The following is a 16,023-nucleotide window of genomic DNA, read 5'->3' on the forward strand; positions in this document are numbered from 1 at the left end:
GGAGGGAGGAAGGGAGGAGGAGGGGAAGGAAGGGGAGGAGGAGGAAGGAGGGAGGAAAAGGAGGAGGAGGGGAAGGAAGGGAGGGAGGAGGAGGAAGGGGAGGAGGAAAAGGGAGGAGGAGGAAGGAGGAGGAGGAGGAGGAAGGAAAGGAGGAGGAGGAAGGGGAGGAGGAGGAAGGAAGGGGAGGAGGAGGAAGAAGGAGGAGGAAAAGGAGGAGGAGGAAGGAAGGGGAGGAGGAGGAGGAAGGAGGAGGAAAAGGAGGAGGAGGAAGGAGGAGGAGGAGGAGGAAGGAAAGGGAGGAGGAGGAAGGGAGGAGGGGAAGGAAGGGGAGGAGGAGGAGGAGGAGGAGGAAAAGGGAGGGAGGAGGGAAGGAGGGAGGGAGGAGGAGGGAGGAGGAGGAGGAGGGAGGAGGAGGGAGGGAGGAAGGAAGGGGAGGAGGGGAGGGAGGAAGGAGAGGAAAAAGGAGGAGGAGGAAGGAGGAGGGGAGGAGGAAGGAAAGGAGGAGGAGGAAGGAGGAAGGAGGAGGAGAGGAGGAAGGAAGGGGAGGAGGAGGAGGAAGGAGGAAGAAGGAGGAAGGAGGAGGAGGAGGAAGAAGGAGGAAGGAAGAGGAGGAGGAGGAGGAGGAAGGGGAAAAGGAGGAAGAGGAGGGGGAAGGAGGAAGAGGAGGAGGAGGAGGAGAAAGGAAGAGGAGGAGGAAGGAGAAAGGAAGAGGAGGAGGAGGAAGGGGAAAAGGAGGAGGAGGAGAAAGTTTGGAAAGAACACTAGCTCCACCAGTTAACTTAAGTAATTTAAGTGTATGACTTTGGGAAAGTCCTTTTTCTCTCTGGGGCTTTTATAAAGTGATGGATTTGGACTAAAAGATTTCTGTGGTTCTTCCTCAGTCAAAAATCCTGTCACGGAGGAGGAAAAGAAAGGAAAGGAGCAAGTATAGCCCTTGTAAGGTTTGCTAAGTACCTCACGTATATCTCAACAGTGAGGGTAGGAAATTCTGTTGCTTAAGATTTATTATCATCTCCTTTTTACAGATAAGGAAACTGAGAGTCACAGAGATTACTTGACTTGCTCATGCTTTCCTAGCTAGTAAATGGCGGCTTTAGACTGTTTCTGACCCATATCCAGGACTCTTCGCTCTCTCAGCGATCTCAAAGTGTGATTTCCAGATCCTCGAAGTCTTTAACTAATTTCAGAATTCTATGATGTCATTTGACTATAAAAATACTCCATTTTCCAACTACACATCTGTGTGAGACCAGATTTCTTCATTTATTTCAAGCAAAACACGTAGCGACATATCGAATGTAGAAGCAAATATGAGAACCTAACTGTCGTTCACTAAGCCAGACGTTGCCAAAAATATGTACAACAATGCCATTCTTTTCATTGCATTGTTTTGTTTTGGAAAAGTAATAATTTTTCAAGTTAAATGTGTGGTTTATGTTAACATGTAATGAGCTTATTTAAAATTAATATTTTGGAAATATACCAGTTTTAATTCTAACATGGTAAACTATCCATAGATGTAATCCATATTATAAAAATCCTCTCAGGTCCCCAATAATTGAGTGTAAAGGGTACCTGACATCAAATAGACAGAGCAGCTGCACTATATCCTGCGGTCTTTGTGGAGAGAAAGCTGGATTTGAGACTTTTTCCTCAACCCTAGTGGATGATCCCCCAAATTTTCCTTCACCCCCAATTCTTAATCTATTCTTCCAGACTCCAGTCTTTCATGGGCTTTCTTCACCTGCCAAACACAAGAGGGTTCCCACACAGTGTGGCAGGATAGAAAGAATAGTGTGGTGTGGGAATGAGGAGAATTGAATTGCAGCTTTGGTTCTGACAAATCTGAACTTAAATTTGCTTCTCTCTAAGAAGAAATATCCACTTTAAGAAGTATATCCACTTCACAGGGAACTTTAAGGAACAATATTTATTTATTTATTTATTATAGTAACTTTTTATTGACAGAATCCATGCCAGGGTAATTTTTTTACAACATTATCCCTTGCACTCACTTCTGTTCCGATTTTTCCCTCCCACCCTCCACCCCCTTCCCTAGATGGCAAGCAGTCCTATATATGTTGAATATGTCCTAGTATATCCTAGATACAATGTATGTGTGCAGAACCAAACAGTTCTCTTGTTGCACAGGGAGAATTGGATTCAGAAGATAGAAATAACCCGGGAAGAAAAACAAAAATGCAAACAGTTTACATTCATTTCCCAGTGTTTTTTCTTTGTTTCTGTCCATTATTGATCAATTGAAACTGAATTAGGTCTCTTTGTCAAAGAAATCCACTTCCATCAGATTACATCTTCATACAGTATCGTGTTGACGATATAATGATCTCTTGGTTCTGCTCTATTTACTTAGCATCAGTTCATGTAATTCTCTCAAGCTTCTCTGTATTCATCCTGCTGGTCATTTCTTACAGAACAATAATATTCCATAACATTATATACACAATTACCAACCATTCTCCAATTGATGGGCATCCACTCAGTTTCCAGTTTCTAGCCGCTCACGAACAGGGCTGCTACAAACATTTTGGCACATACTGGTCCCTTTCCCTTCTTTAGTGTCTCCTTGGGGTATAAGCCCAGTAGAAACACTGCTGGATCAAAGGGTATGCACAGTTTGATAACTTTTGGGGCATAATTCCAAATTGCTCTCCAGAATGGTTGGATTCGTTCATAGCTCCACCAACAATGTATCAGTGTCCCAGTTTTCCCGCATCCCCTCCAACAATCATCATTATTTTTTCCTGTCATCTTAGCCAATCTGACAGGTGTGTAGTGGTATCTCAGAGTTGTCTTAATTTGCATTTCTCTGATTAATAATGATTTGGAACACTCTTTCATATGAGTGGTAATGATTTCAATTTCATCATCTGAAAATTCTCTGTTCATATCCTTTGACCATTTATCAATTGGAGAATGGCTTGGTTTTAAAGAACAATATTTAAAGAATTTTGATTATTTTATTTTATTTTAACTGTTTCTTTCTTTTTTATTTTATTTAGTATTTTGTTTTCCCCAGTTACATGTAAAAACAATTTTTAACATTTGTTTTTAAAACTATGAGTTCTAGATTCTCTCCCTTCTTCCCTCCTCCCCTCTCCACTGAGAAGGTAAGTAATTTGATCTAGATTATATATGTGTAATCATGAAAAATATTTCCATAAAAGTCATGTTGTAAAAGAAAACACTCGACCCAAAAAAAAAATAGACCTCAAGAAAAATAAAGGTTCTTTTTTTTGTTTGTTTTGTTTTTTTAAGTAAGCTTCAATCTTTATCAGACACCATTAGTTCTGTCTCTGGATATGGGTAGCATTTTTTCATTTTAAGTCCTTCAGAGTTGTCCTTGATCATTGTAATGCTGAGAATAGCGAAGTTATTCACAGCTCATCATCTTGAAATATTACTGTTACTTTTGCATACTACATTTCACTTTACATCAGCTCATGGAAGTTTTTCCAGGTTTTTCTGAGAGCATCCTGCTCATCCTTTCTTTTTTTTTTTTTTTTTCTTTTTTTTCCCCTGAGACAATTGGGATTAAGTGACTTGCCCAGGATCACACAGCTAGGAAGTGTTAAGTGTCTGAGACCAGATTTGAACTTAAGTCCTCCTGACTTCAGGGCTAGTGCTCTATCCACGGTGCCACCTAGCTGCCCCCTGCTCATCATTTCTTGTCATACTCATCATAATCACAAACCATTATTTGATCAGTTATTCTCCAATTGATGGGCATCCCCTCAATTTCCAGTTCTTGCCCCCACCATGAGAAGAGTTGTTATAAATATTTAAAGAGCAATATTAATTGCTCTTTAACAGAGCTATACAAAAGAGCTAACAGAGCTCTTTTGACAGAGCTATTAATATGATGAAGCCTCAGGGACTTCAATAAATTATGCGCACTACGTGTAAATGATCTATGTTGTGCAAACATTCGTGTTTCAACTCCCTATGGGCCTGATGTCTAAGAAAAACCTGGTGGGATACTCTAACAGGTGGGAAGAAAAATATGCAGAAAGGAATTTAAGCCAAGAAACAGAAAATGAGGAATAATAGAAAAGACACCAAATTTGGAGTCAGAAAAGCTGAGTTTGTGTCTCTTACCACCTGTATGAAGTTGGGAAAAGGGGAAGGGAAGAAGCATTTATCAAGCATCTGTTAGGTACCAGATATCCTGCTAAGTGCATCACAAATATCTCACTTGATACTCACAGCCCCTCTGGAACTAAGTGCAGTTCCTATCCCCATCGTACAACCGAGGACACTGAGGCAGTTACAGGTTAAGTAACTTGCCCAAAGTCACACAATTAGGAAGTATCTAAATCAGATTTAAATCCAGACCCGGTGGCCTAATCCACTGCACAACTCAACTGCCTTTGCTCAATATCATTCGGTTTCTTCATCTGAAAAATGGCAGTATTGAACCAGATGGCCTCTGAGGTAGCTTCCCAGCACATAGGTTTATATTATGTGTTTCTAATCATTGGACTGGCAAGGATTTTGTGCTAAATGGCCCTGAGCCTCAAATGCATACAGTCAACCCATAATTACCATCTAGTCACTCCAAACAAAACAAATAACTTACCAGCCCCCAAAAGGGGCAGTGTGGTACCATGGAAAGAACACCGAATTTGGAATCAGAAGCCCTGCTTTGAATTGCTATATACTTAACCTCTGTGACCCTCAGTTTCATCACACAAAATACAGAGGGGAAACTATGTTCAATTATAAAATCATTTAAGATCTCTTTTCATTCTAAATCCTATAAATATACCCCACAACTCCCTGTCTTGACCCTAGAGTTTCTCTAAGATGAATGATTCTTCCCCTCTCCTTCCCATCCAACATGTGACTCATGCCATTGTGTAGTTGTTTTTAAGGTGATAAATAAATTAATTAATTTTATTCTATGTCTCCAGAGTCTTTTATGATTCTATTTGGGGTTTTCTTGGCAGAGATGTTGGAGTGATCTGTCATTTCCTTCTCCAGCTTATTTTACAGATGAGGAAACTGAGGAAAATAGGCTTAAATGACTCCACTAGTAAACTGTCTGAGGTCACATTTGAACTCGGGAAGATGAGTCTTCCAGACTCCAGACCCAGTGCTCTATGCCCTATAATACCACCTAGGTGCCCAGATTTTAACTAGAGTTCCCTATAAATGGCAATTGTTGTTATTCTTATCCTTCACATCTAGCTTTGTACTTTAGTTATTGATAAATAGGTCTAGTCCATAACCCCACCCCCACAAGTAAACTATAAGCACACGGAGAGGAAGGATTTTGGTTTCTCTTTGCTATGTGTAAAAATAGATTTGAAGTTAGAAGCAATTTCTAAAGTAATCTTGTTGAAAACTCCCCTTTTGTTCCCCACACACACCTCTCAGGGACAAGATTGACCCTGTAAAAAAGTTGTCCCTGATGGGAAAGGGGCAATCACTCAAAGCTTTGTCTAGATACAAGAAAAGTGAACACCGCAGGTATTTAATTAGCTTTTTGTTCAATAGCAATTCACATCGGTGACTGGCATTCACCCTGAGATTGCATTTGGGTGAGTCAGCTATAGAAATGCATCTCACCTCCAGCAAAGCATGAATAATACTCTCACTCTGCACTGTTCCCTGTGCTAGGGACACAATGACCAAAAAAAAAAAAAAAAAAAAAAAGAACAGACAAAAACAAAACACCTGCATAGTGGTGAAGAAAGCATTTTGTGGACCTTAAATCCCTGGGCATTTAAATGAATCATGGTTCATCACCATTACAATGGCCCTTTCCCACCCAAACTTCCCTTACTTTCCCTCAATCCCTTTCCCTTTCCCTTACAACTCTCTCACACCCATGTCCAAGACTCAACAAATACATTTAAGCAAGAAGATGAAACTGGCCAGTCTCAGAAAAGAGACTCCTTCAGGAGCTTCCCTCCCCCTCCCCAAGGCTTTGTTCCATCATCCTCAACCTTATTAAAGTGATGCTATCATCGTTTGGGGGGATGGAGAATAAGGTTTCTTGGGTATCACTTCTGGCTGCCCTCCTGTCTATGGAGAAGGAGAGAGATGGGAGACTCAAAGAAAGAGATTGGACAGAAATGAGACAGGGTTAGGAAGTTTCTGTAAGGGGATAAAACACCAGGGTCGCAGCATTCATTTCAAAGGCAGATTCTGGAGACGTGATATAAAATTAACGAATTAATCTGAATTGCTTAAAGGAGAAGAAGGAACTCAAAAGGCCAATTTGAACTTTTTCTAGAGTTTGGCATTTACATCTGCTGTTCTGCATTGCTTTCAATGTCAGTTCTTATTTTATAATCTCCTTTCATCCCTATAGCTCCCCAGAGACAAGTCTGAGCTCTCCAATGCAGTCACCATGTGATGTTGTAGATTTTAAGTCCTTGTATCTATAGGCATCTCTTCCTCTACCAGATTGCGAACTCCCTGAGGGCAGTGATTTGGTCTTATGTGAACTGTGTGTCTCCTCCAAAATCAGCTGTGGTACTCTCCATAGGTTAGGAACTTCGTAAATGTTTATGAATTGAATCAAAGATCTTGGAGGCTGCGAATCTGTCCTATTTCAAGATTCAAAATTCTATAATGAATTTACCTGGCTCAGTACCATGGCTCTGCCACTTATCTTCAGCAGCAGCATTCATCATCATCATTATTGGAGTAAATTACTTCATCTCTATGAATTTAGCTTTTTTCTCTCTTAATATTAATACTTAGGCCTGCTTCCCTTTTAAAGCTCTTGTGGGAATTAAATCTGAAGATGGATGAGCAAGTGTGTTAGGAATATGGGTATTTATTTATATTATTTATATAATGATATCAACATATTATTTATAATAATAACTAAAATTTACAGAGCACTTTTAAGGATTACAAAAGACTTAACATTGTTACTTCAGTTGATCCTCACAAAAATTCTAGGAGGATGGTACTATTATTATTCCCATTTTACAGATGAGGAAATTTAGGCACAGAGCAGTTAAGTGACTTGACCTGGGTCACACAGATAATAAGTGTCTAGGATGGAATAACTGTGGTCTTTTTTATTCTATATTTACATATCATTTCTATATTATCATTAATGAGGTGAAGTGGAAGGACCACGGAAAGGGGACTCAGAATCCTAGGCAGAAATGAGATATAATGAAATTTAGATTGGCAACCGAAGGACCAACCCTCCCATTTACTCCCAGTGAACCTTTTTCCTCATTTGCATAGTTTACCGGGTTACATTAAGCTCTCTTTTGAATATAATCCTATTGCAGGATCTCACATTGGAGACTGTCACTTCTCTGTGGAGAAGGTTGGTCTCCTAGATCTCTGGAACTCTGAGATCCATTTAAGAATCCTCAAAAGGCATTCAGTCAGTTAAAATGCATTGCCCTAGGGACAGAACCTCAGATAGGGAATGACCAGCGCTTTCACTGAAAGCCTCTGGGACTGCTCCGAAATGTATAGTCTTCAAGATTTGCCTCAAGCACATACTTGAGTAACTTGCCCTGGATGAGGGGTCAGAGGATGGACTAGATTTTGTGTAAAGACAACAGTATAAAGAGTCTATACAAACTCCCTGAGGGCTGGATCCTCAATCTGCTCTCCCCACCTGACCCCCACTACCTCACTCAGAGTGTGAGCTTCCTAAGGACCTGGGTCTGCTCCTCTAAGATCTCCTTTTCCCCCTCCCCAGACTGAGAGCTCCCTGAGGGCAGGGTCTGCTCCTCTAAGATCTCCATTTCCCCCTCCCCAGAGTGAGAGCTCCCTGCGGGCAAAAGCTGACTTTGTCCTATCTCCAGCCTCCCACAAGGCCCTAGCCTAATCCTAGCCTCAGTAAAGACTCTCAGAACAATCGCTGCTGATCTTTGGCCTCTTCCTTCCACTTTCCCTGAAAAGATCTGGGCCCTGTAAACGTCGGGGCTTTCCCTGGGCTATTCTGGGCCCCGGAGGCAGCGCTTCCTGCAGCCTTTGTTCCTGGCAGGCAGCTCTCCAGCCCGGGGCTCGATGCAGCATTTAGCACGTTTCAGGAATTAGCAGCAATTGAACTTGTCCGAGGGCGTTGCTGTAGATTAAGGGAGTTTTCTGTTCTGGACTGGGAAGGCCAAAGACAACATCTGCAGAAGACCGGAGGGGTTCAAAGGGCCTCTTCCCTCCCTGTGCTCCCCAGATGTGTCCCCGCATGAGGGCTTCCAGCCTGGCTGTGGGCTTCCAATTTATCGTGCATGTTGGGGCCTCGGTTTCCTTATTTGTAAAATGGTGCGACTGGAATAGTCTGGCGTTTCTGATCTGCGCAAAGCCCTAAGAATTACAAATATGGCAGCCCTTAGTGCTTTGCATGTAAAAGGCACATCCAGTGGATGTGGCTCTCTTCAACCATGAGAGAGTCAAACCAGTTCCAGTGGTCTTGTGATAAAGAGAGCCATCTACAACCTGAGAGAGAGGCCCATGGGAACTGAGTGTGGACCACCACATAGCGTTCTCACTCTTTTTTTGTTATTTGATTGCCTTTTAGTTTGTTTCTCCTTTTTTCTTGCCCAACACGATGATTGTATAAATATATATACATATATTGGATTTAACATATTTCTGCCATGTTTAATATATATTGAACTACTTGCCATCTACGAGAGGGCGTGGGGGAAGGAGGAGAAATTGGAACACCAGGCTTTTACAAGGGCCAGTGTTGAAGAATTAAATTGTCCACTGTTTTGAAAAATAATAATAAAAAAAACTTTAATAAGAAAAAAAAAAAAAAAGAGTTGTCCTGAAAGAGGCACGAGCATCATTAGGAGAGACTATATTGAGTGTTGTTCAGTTATGTCTGACTCTGTCGCTCCATTTGGGGTTTTCTTCACAGAGATACCTTTTCCTTCTCCAGATCATTTTTCAGATGAGGAAACTGAGGCAAATAAGGTTAAGTGACTTACCCAAGATCCCACAGCCAGTAAGTGTCTAAGGCTAGATTTGAGCTCAGGAAGATATTCCAGGCACTCTATCCTACCCTAAGTCTTGTTTCCTCATCTACACAATGAGAATCCTTCCAGTTCTAGATCTACGCACCTCTGACCCTTCCCCAGCCTATGCTCCGATGTCATGTTCTTCCTTCCAGAAAGCAAGATCATTTGCAAACCACCGTGAGGCAGAGGACGGGTCATAGTGGAGGAGTGATTCCATGCAGGGGTCCTCAAACTATGGCCCGCGGGCCAGATGCGGCAGCTGAGGACATTTATCCCCCTCACCCAGTGCTATGAAGTTTCTTTATTTAAAGGCCCACAAAACAAAGTTTTTGTTTTTACTATAGCCTTCAACAGTCTGAGGGACAGTGAACTGGCCCCCTATTTAAAAAGTTTGAGGACCTCTGCATGGATACTATTCATGGTGCACTTTCCCCAGTGGTCTATATCAGTAGCATCAAAAAGAAGCAGTTATTAATAAATTATACATTAAGTTCCCCCTAGAGGCATGTTAATTTTGAAAACCAATGTTAAGATTATTTATGTTTTAGTGTATTTTTACTTATTTTGTTAAATATTTCTCAATTGTATGGCATTCAGGTGTGAAACTTGAACTCGGGTCTTTGCGATTCCAAACCCAATGCTCTTAACTAACACTGCCATCATTTTGTTGCATTTTTCCTGTAAAACTTCCACAAAGGATCCGACCAGCATACTGGGGGCCAGTCTTGAAACCTAGACACCAAATGGATACCAAGAGACCACATGGACCACATTTATTTCTCGTTCTCGGTACATGTCTGGCCACTTCTCCCCAATGACACGATTCTTCATTGTTCCCATACCACAATTTACCCATGCCCTCCCCCAGTGCCCTTTGGGTACCCTGCAATTTGAATTCCTCAGAAAATTGCGGTATCCTGTGACGCACCAGCCCTTACTCAGAACTTCCCATCTTAGTGTGTAGCGAGAAGGAAGTCACTAACCCGGGGGTCCTCAAACCATAAGGGCATCAGTAGGTCTGTCCCCTTCTCAGCTTACAGCATCTGCCAAGGTTTACACTCCAAGGTCTTCAGGTGGGAAAGAGTGTGACATTTCTCTGAGTCCGTGATTTCATCAATGTATATGTCGCCACCGGTACAAATGATAACTCCTTCCTCTTGGCGGTTATGGTCAATGGTGTCCCTATACATCCTCCAAAGAGGGCCATCCAATGTGCTGGGGGACTCCTAGTTCTTATCATTACACGGTAACGCTTGATATTCCTCGTTCCTGCTACAGGACTAACCCGTGACCGGTCCTTTTCCAGCCACACATCGGACATCCTGGGTACCATTTTTCCAATGTACTCCCATTGGTTAGTGACTTCCCATTGCTCTTTGGATGATCTACAACTTGAATTTGTCAGAGATTGTGTTATTTCATGACTCGTGCCAAGTAATATTACCAGAAACATTTTAATGCTAAAAAAAAAAAAAAAAAAAAGATGAGCTTTTGTTTCTGAGAGAAGGTCAGGATCATTGAAAGCACTGGTCAAAACCTTGTTTAGTTCTAGACTTATTGTTCATGTACAATATTTGTCCAAGTAATATCTTCATGGATGTGATCTAGAGGCTGTTCATTCAACTTCCTGTCAAGGGATAACCCATTCTTCATCCACTTGGTTTTTTCTGTGTGGATAGTTAGAGTCAATGTTTGGGAGATTATTGGTTCCATTCAGCAATTTCTAGCTTTGATGCAACTAGGGCAGTGTTATCTGCAAATAGATAACATCTGGAGACCTTCCCAATCTATAGAATGCCCTCTTTGAATGGGAACCAGACCTGGACATATTTTGTAAGACTGAAGTGAATGCCTTTGAGCAGCATGAAATTCTTCTTTTTATTTCTTGCATGACATCAATGACTGGCGTGTCATCCAAATTGTTTCTATCAAATTACTTCAATCATTCTATCTTTCAAGGAGCAATTCTGGCACTCATGGGAGACATTCCAGCTGGAAAGGAGCCCAGGGCATTCTGCTGCATTAAACTAAATTATTTTTAAAATCAATAAACAATCATCACTCTTCAGTCCATTCTTTGTCTATCAAAATGTTGTCTGCTATGGAATATGTCACTAACAGAGAAAATTGTTTATTATAATAATTTTTTATTATAAAAAGTTTCTTTTTAGTACACAATATTTTATGAATCATGTTGGAAGAGAAAAAATCAGAGCAAAAGGGAAAAACCATGAGAGAGATTTTAAAAAAAGTGAACACAGCATGTGTTGATTTACATTCAGTCTCCTTAGTTCTTTTTCGGGATACAGATGGTATTTCCTGTCCAAAGTCTATTGGGATTGCTTTGGATCACTGAACTACTGAAGAAAAAAAAAAAAAACTAAGCCTTTCATAGCTGATCATCGCACATATTATAATAGTTCTTGACAAATCTTTCTCTAACAAGTATGTGGGTGACCCAAGCAGGGCACTCTAGTGGATAGAATATGGGACTAGGAATTCAAATTCAAATTCAAATCCCATCTTTGACAAATACTATTTGTGAGGCCATGAGGCAGTCATCACCTAGTCCCTCTGAGTCTCAGTTTCCACATTAATAAAATGGGCATTATATACTTGTGGTACTCATCGCAAAGGGTTGTTGTGACACTCAAATGAGATAATATGTGTAAAATGTTTTGCAAACTCTAAAGCACTGTTATAACAATTTAAAATATTATTTATTGATCCCACCATACACGACTTTCCATAACTGATCTTTCCAGCCTCCTCTCTAACTACTGGCATTCACAACCCCTATACTCCAGCCAGACTGGGGACTGCTCCCTGACTATTCTCCGTGCCTTTGACTTCACTCATACCATCCCCTGTGGCAGCTTAATAGGAGAGTTATAAAGTCTTATGGATGAAGAGATCATTTCTGGTTTAGAGGGGAAAACAGGAAGACTTCCAAGAGGCAGTGGCAATTGAGCTGGTCCTTGAAGGATGGAGAGGATTTTCACAGAAATAAAATGTCAGAACTAGTGCTCTGGTTATGGAGGGCAATTCAGGCATATTTCAGAGACAGACAGATGATCATATGGGTACATATCTTGACAATCTCCCTCCCTTTGTCTCTGTTTAAAAGTTTCCTTCCATGCCCCCCCAAATTTCTCCCACATCAAATAAAAGGTTTTCCCTCTGAAGCAGCAAGATAGCACAGAGCACCAGGCCGGGAGTCAAGAAGGCTCATTTTCCTGAGTTCAAATCTGGCCTCAGACCTTTACTAACTGTGTGGCCTTAAGAAAGTCATTTCACTCTATTTGCCCCAATTTCCTCATCTGCAATATGAGGAAATTAGACTAGATTATCATCAATGAATCTTCCAGTCAATATTCATTGGCTTTTGAAATAAGAGATCTGGATTCTAACCCTTACTTTCCTACCTTGGACAGGTCCCTCCCTTCTCCTGATTGAGCCTTGATTTCTTCTTCCATAAAGTTTGTCTGAAGGGGATTTAATTAAAAAAAAAAAAAAAAAGTTTTTCTAATGTCCCTAATAGCTCTGATGATGAGTGTGTGCTAAAGTCCTTCTCAGTTTTGTTGCTGTGTTTGAGACAGTGTGGTGGATTCAGATCCCAGTTCTGCCATTTGTAGTCCCGGCACTTGTCTAATCATGGGTCATTCTCTGGCCCTCGATTTCTTCATCTGTAAAATGAGGAGATTTGAACTACATGACCAATAAGCTCACCTCCAGCAGAAATCTGTAATCCTGTGATTATCTTCAAGTTCTGAAAGCTTGTTATTTTATACAGAGTAACAAATTATGTTTAAAGGGAAACAGTTGCAGCATGATATTTGTGGAAATGTGTATAGAAGAATTGCACATGTTTAACATATATTGGATTATTTGCCATCTGGAGAGGAAGAAAGGGAAAGAGAGGGAGAAAATTTAGAATACAAGATTTTGTAAGGGTGAATGTTGAAAATTATCCATGTACATATATATTGAATTTAAAAGGCTTTAATTCAAAAAAAAAAAAAAAGGTGGAGGGGCAGCTAGTTGGTATAGTGGAAGGAAGGAAGGAAGGAAGGAAGGAAGGAAGGAAGGAAGGAAGGAAGGAAGGAAGGAAGGAAGGAGAAAGAAAGAAAGAAAGAAAGAAAGAAAGAAAGAAAGAAAGAAAGAAAGAAAGAAGAAAAAAAGAAAGAAAGAAAGAGAGAAAGAGAGAAAGAAAGAAAAAGAAAAAGGAAGGAAGGGGAAAAAAAGCAAGAAAGGAATAAAAAAGGAAGGAAGGAAGGAAAGAGAAAGAAAGAAAAAAAGAAAAAGGAAGGAAGGAAGAAAAGAAAGGAGAAACACTTAAAAGGTAGGCAATCAAGTAACATTATAAGTACCTACTATGTGTTGCGTGATGCTAAGCAGATAGAGATTCAGAGACAACCAGTCCCTGCTCTCCAAGTGGAGCGGGGGAGAAAGGATGCAAAAAAAAGAGCAGTGGAAGTCAAAATCACAACATCAGAACAGCCAAGGATTAGTCTCAGAGCCAGGAAGATCTGGTTTTAAGTCCTTTCTCTAACAAGTATTATGTGGGTGCCCTGAGCAGTCACTGAAAGTGTCACATGCTCTCCAGGCCGCTATCCCAGGCTTTGTAAGAGGCAAAACCTGTGCGAACCTGCATTCTCAGGGGGAGTCAGTCCCGGTTCTGACTAAACATACACAAACACTGCTGTTACATTACACGAGCAGTTATTTCACTAAGAGGATCAGAGTCCCCCGCACCCACTGGGCCCCCACGTGAGGACTCTAAGCTTGGGCTCACTGTCAGAAGTACTGGCACCAGGGCAGAGTAGCCCCTTGGGAGGGGAGGGCTTGAGCTGGCTTAGCTCCGGCTGCCCACCAAGGCTTCAGTGAGAGATAAATAGCAGGCTAAAGAGCTGGGAAAAAATGGAAACTCAGTGCCTGGGGCCTCCCGAACCCAAAGACCTGCCCCTTTCACAGGGCTATCCCTGCCTGCCAACTGTCTGGAGATAGGCATCTACCTGAGAGCACCTGGGCAGGTGTTATTTACCACTCATTCTCCGAATGATCTGGAGCAAATCACTTAATTGTGCAACCTGGGAGGAAGGGGGAAGCACTTTCACAAGAGGTGAGGGGTGAGGAGGCAGCAGCAGCCTGGGAAGAAGGGAGGGATTTCAGCAGGTAAGAATGAGGGACAAAGGTGCTCATTCTAGGTGAGAAGGATGGCGGGTAGCTTGATCTGACAAAAACTCCTGTGAGAGGAGCCTGCACAGGCTGATATCACCCTGCCTTCCCTGCCTCGGTTTACCCCATACACACACCCTGCCTTCAGTTCCATTTCTACTAGATTAACCCCAGCAGTGACAAGGAATCAGCAGAAGCAAGAATAAGTTCTGAGCTGGGAACCAGGAGACTTTGTCCAGTCCTGCATCCACTATATTCCAGCCTTAAACCTGTCCTCCAGAAGACATGGCCAGAGGAATTTAGGCTTCCAGCTTTGAATTTCTCAGTAACATGTCTGTCACCCAAAGGACCCCATCCCCCACCATTGCCTCAGGATTGACCCTATTACCCTTTTCTGAGATTCTCTGGACAAAACGTCTTACCCTCTCCTAGACTCAAGTCAACAAGCATTTGTTTATTTACATATTTGCCTACTATGTGTCAGGCACTTAATAAAAGAGCTCATAGGAGCTCCCCAGTTCCAAAAGGCTTATAGTATATCTATCTATCCACCCACCCATCCATCCATCCATCTATCTAATATAAATATTATTTATTTTAAAAACTTATATTTTATATATATTTATAAATTTATACATAAATATATATATATATATTCATATATACATATCCATATATAATACACATACATATATACGTACACATACATTTAAAGATCTCATAGTATATATGTGTAATATATGTATGTATGTGTATATAGGCTTATAGTATATTTATATCTATTTATATGTATGAAAATATATTCATAGACACATACCCATATATAATACACATATATATAAAGATCTCATAGTATATATGTATACTATGTATATGTATATATTTGTATATATATACATACATATATTCATATACACACATCCATATTTAATACACATACACATATAGATCTCATAGCATACATGTGTATTATATGTGTGCATGGGCATATAAGCTTATAGTGTATTCCTATATATACCCATATATAATACACATACACACATAGATCTCATAGCATGCAGTGCATTGTATATGTGCATACAGGCACATATGGTATATGTATGTTAACACGTGCATCTGTGCATTGCACATGTGTGTGTGATAATCTAAAATCTGTCTCAAGGAGACGGCATTGACGCTGGGAAGCACTTCTGGAAGGGAGGATTTGAATTGAGACTAGAAGGAAACTCGGGAAGCTGGGAGGCGGCGGAGAGGAGGAGAGAGGGCTTCCTAGTCAATGAAAATGCATTGCCTTCCCCTATTGGAATCTGAGGTCCTTGAGAGCAAAAACTCTCTAGCTTTTGGTTTGCTTCCCAACCCTTTGTGCTTGCTCACGCACAGAGCTGAATAAATCCTCCTCTCAGTCATTTATTCACTCCTTTGCACCTTGGGAAAGTGGTTTAACCCATCTGAGTGTTATCTACAAAATGGGGATAATGATACCTTTCCCACATTCAAGGCTGCCCTGAAGATCAGCTGAGGAAGGTTGGGCCCAGTGTGAGTAGTAATCAAAAGACAATTGTTGTTATCTCTGGGATGTTGGGATGTGGGTGCAGAGGAGGTGGTGTTCCCCCAGGCCGAGGGAGGAGATGGGGTGGAGATCCTTTGGTTTGGTAGGATTCATAATTCATTTGGACTTTGAAGGACTGTGCAGTGGAATGATGATTAGGACACTGGATCTGGAGTAAGGAATTCTTGAGTCCAAATCCAACTCCAGGCTCGGATTAGCTTCCATTGGAAACCATTTGGCATCTGTCTGCCTCAGTTTCCTCATATATAAAATGGGGATAATAATAATAATAATAATATCTACCTTACAGGATCAAGTGAGCTAATA

This window comes from Sarcophilus harrisii, chromosome 6, assembly GCF_902635505.1.
Source record: "Sarcophilus harrisii chromosome 6, mSarHar1.11, whole genome shotgun sequence".
NCBI classification, from domain to species: Eukaryota; Metazoa; Chordata; class Mammalia; order Dasyuromorphia; family Dasyuridae; genus Sarcophilus; species Sarcophilus harrisii.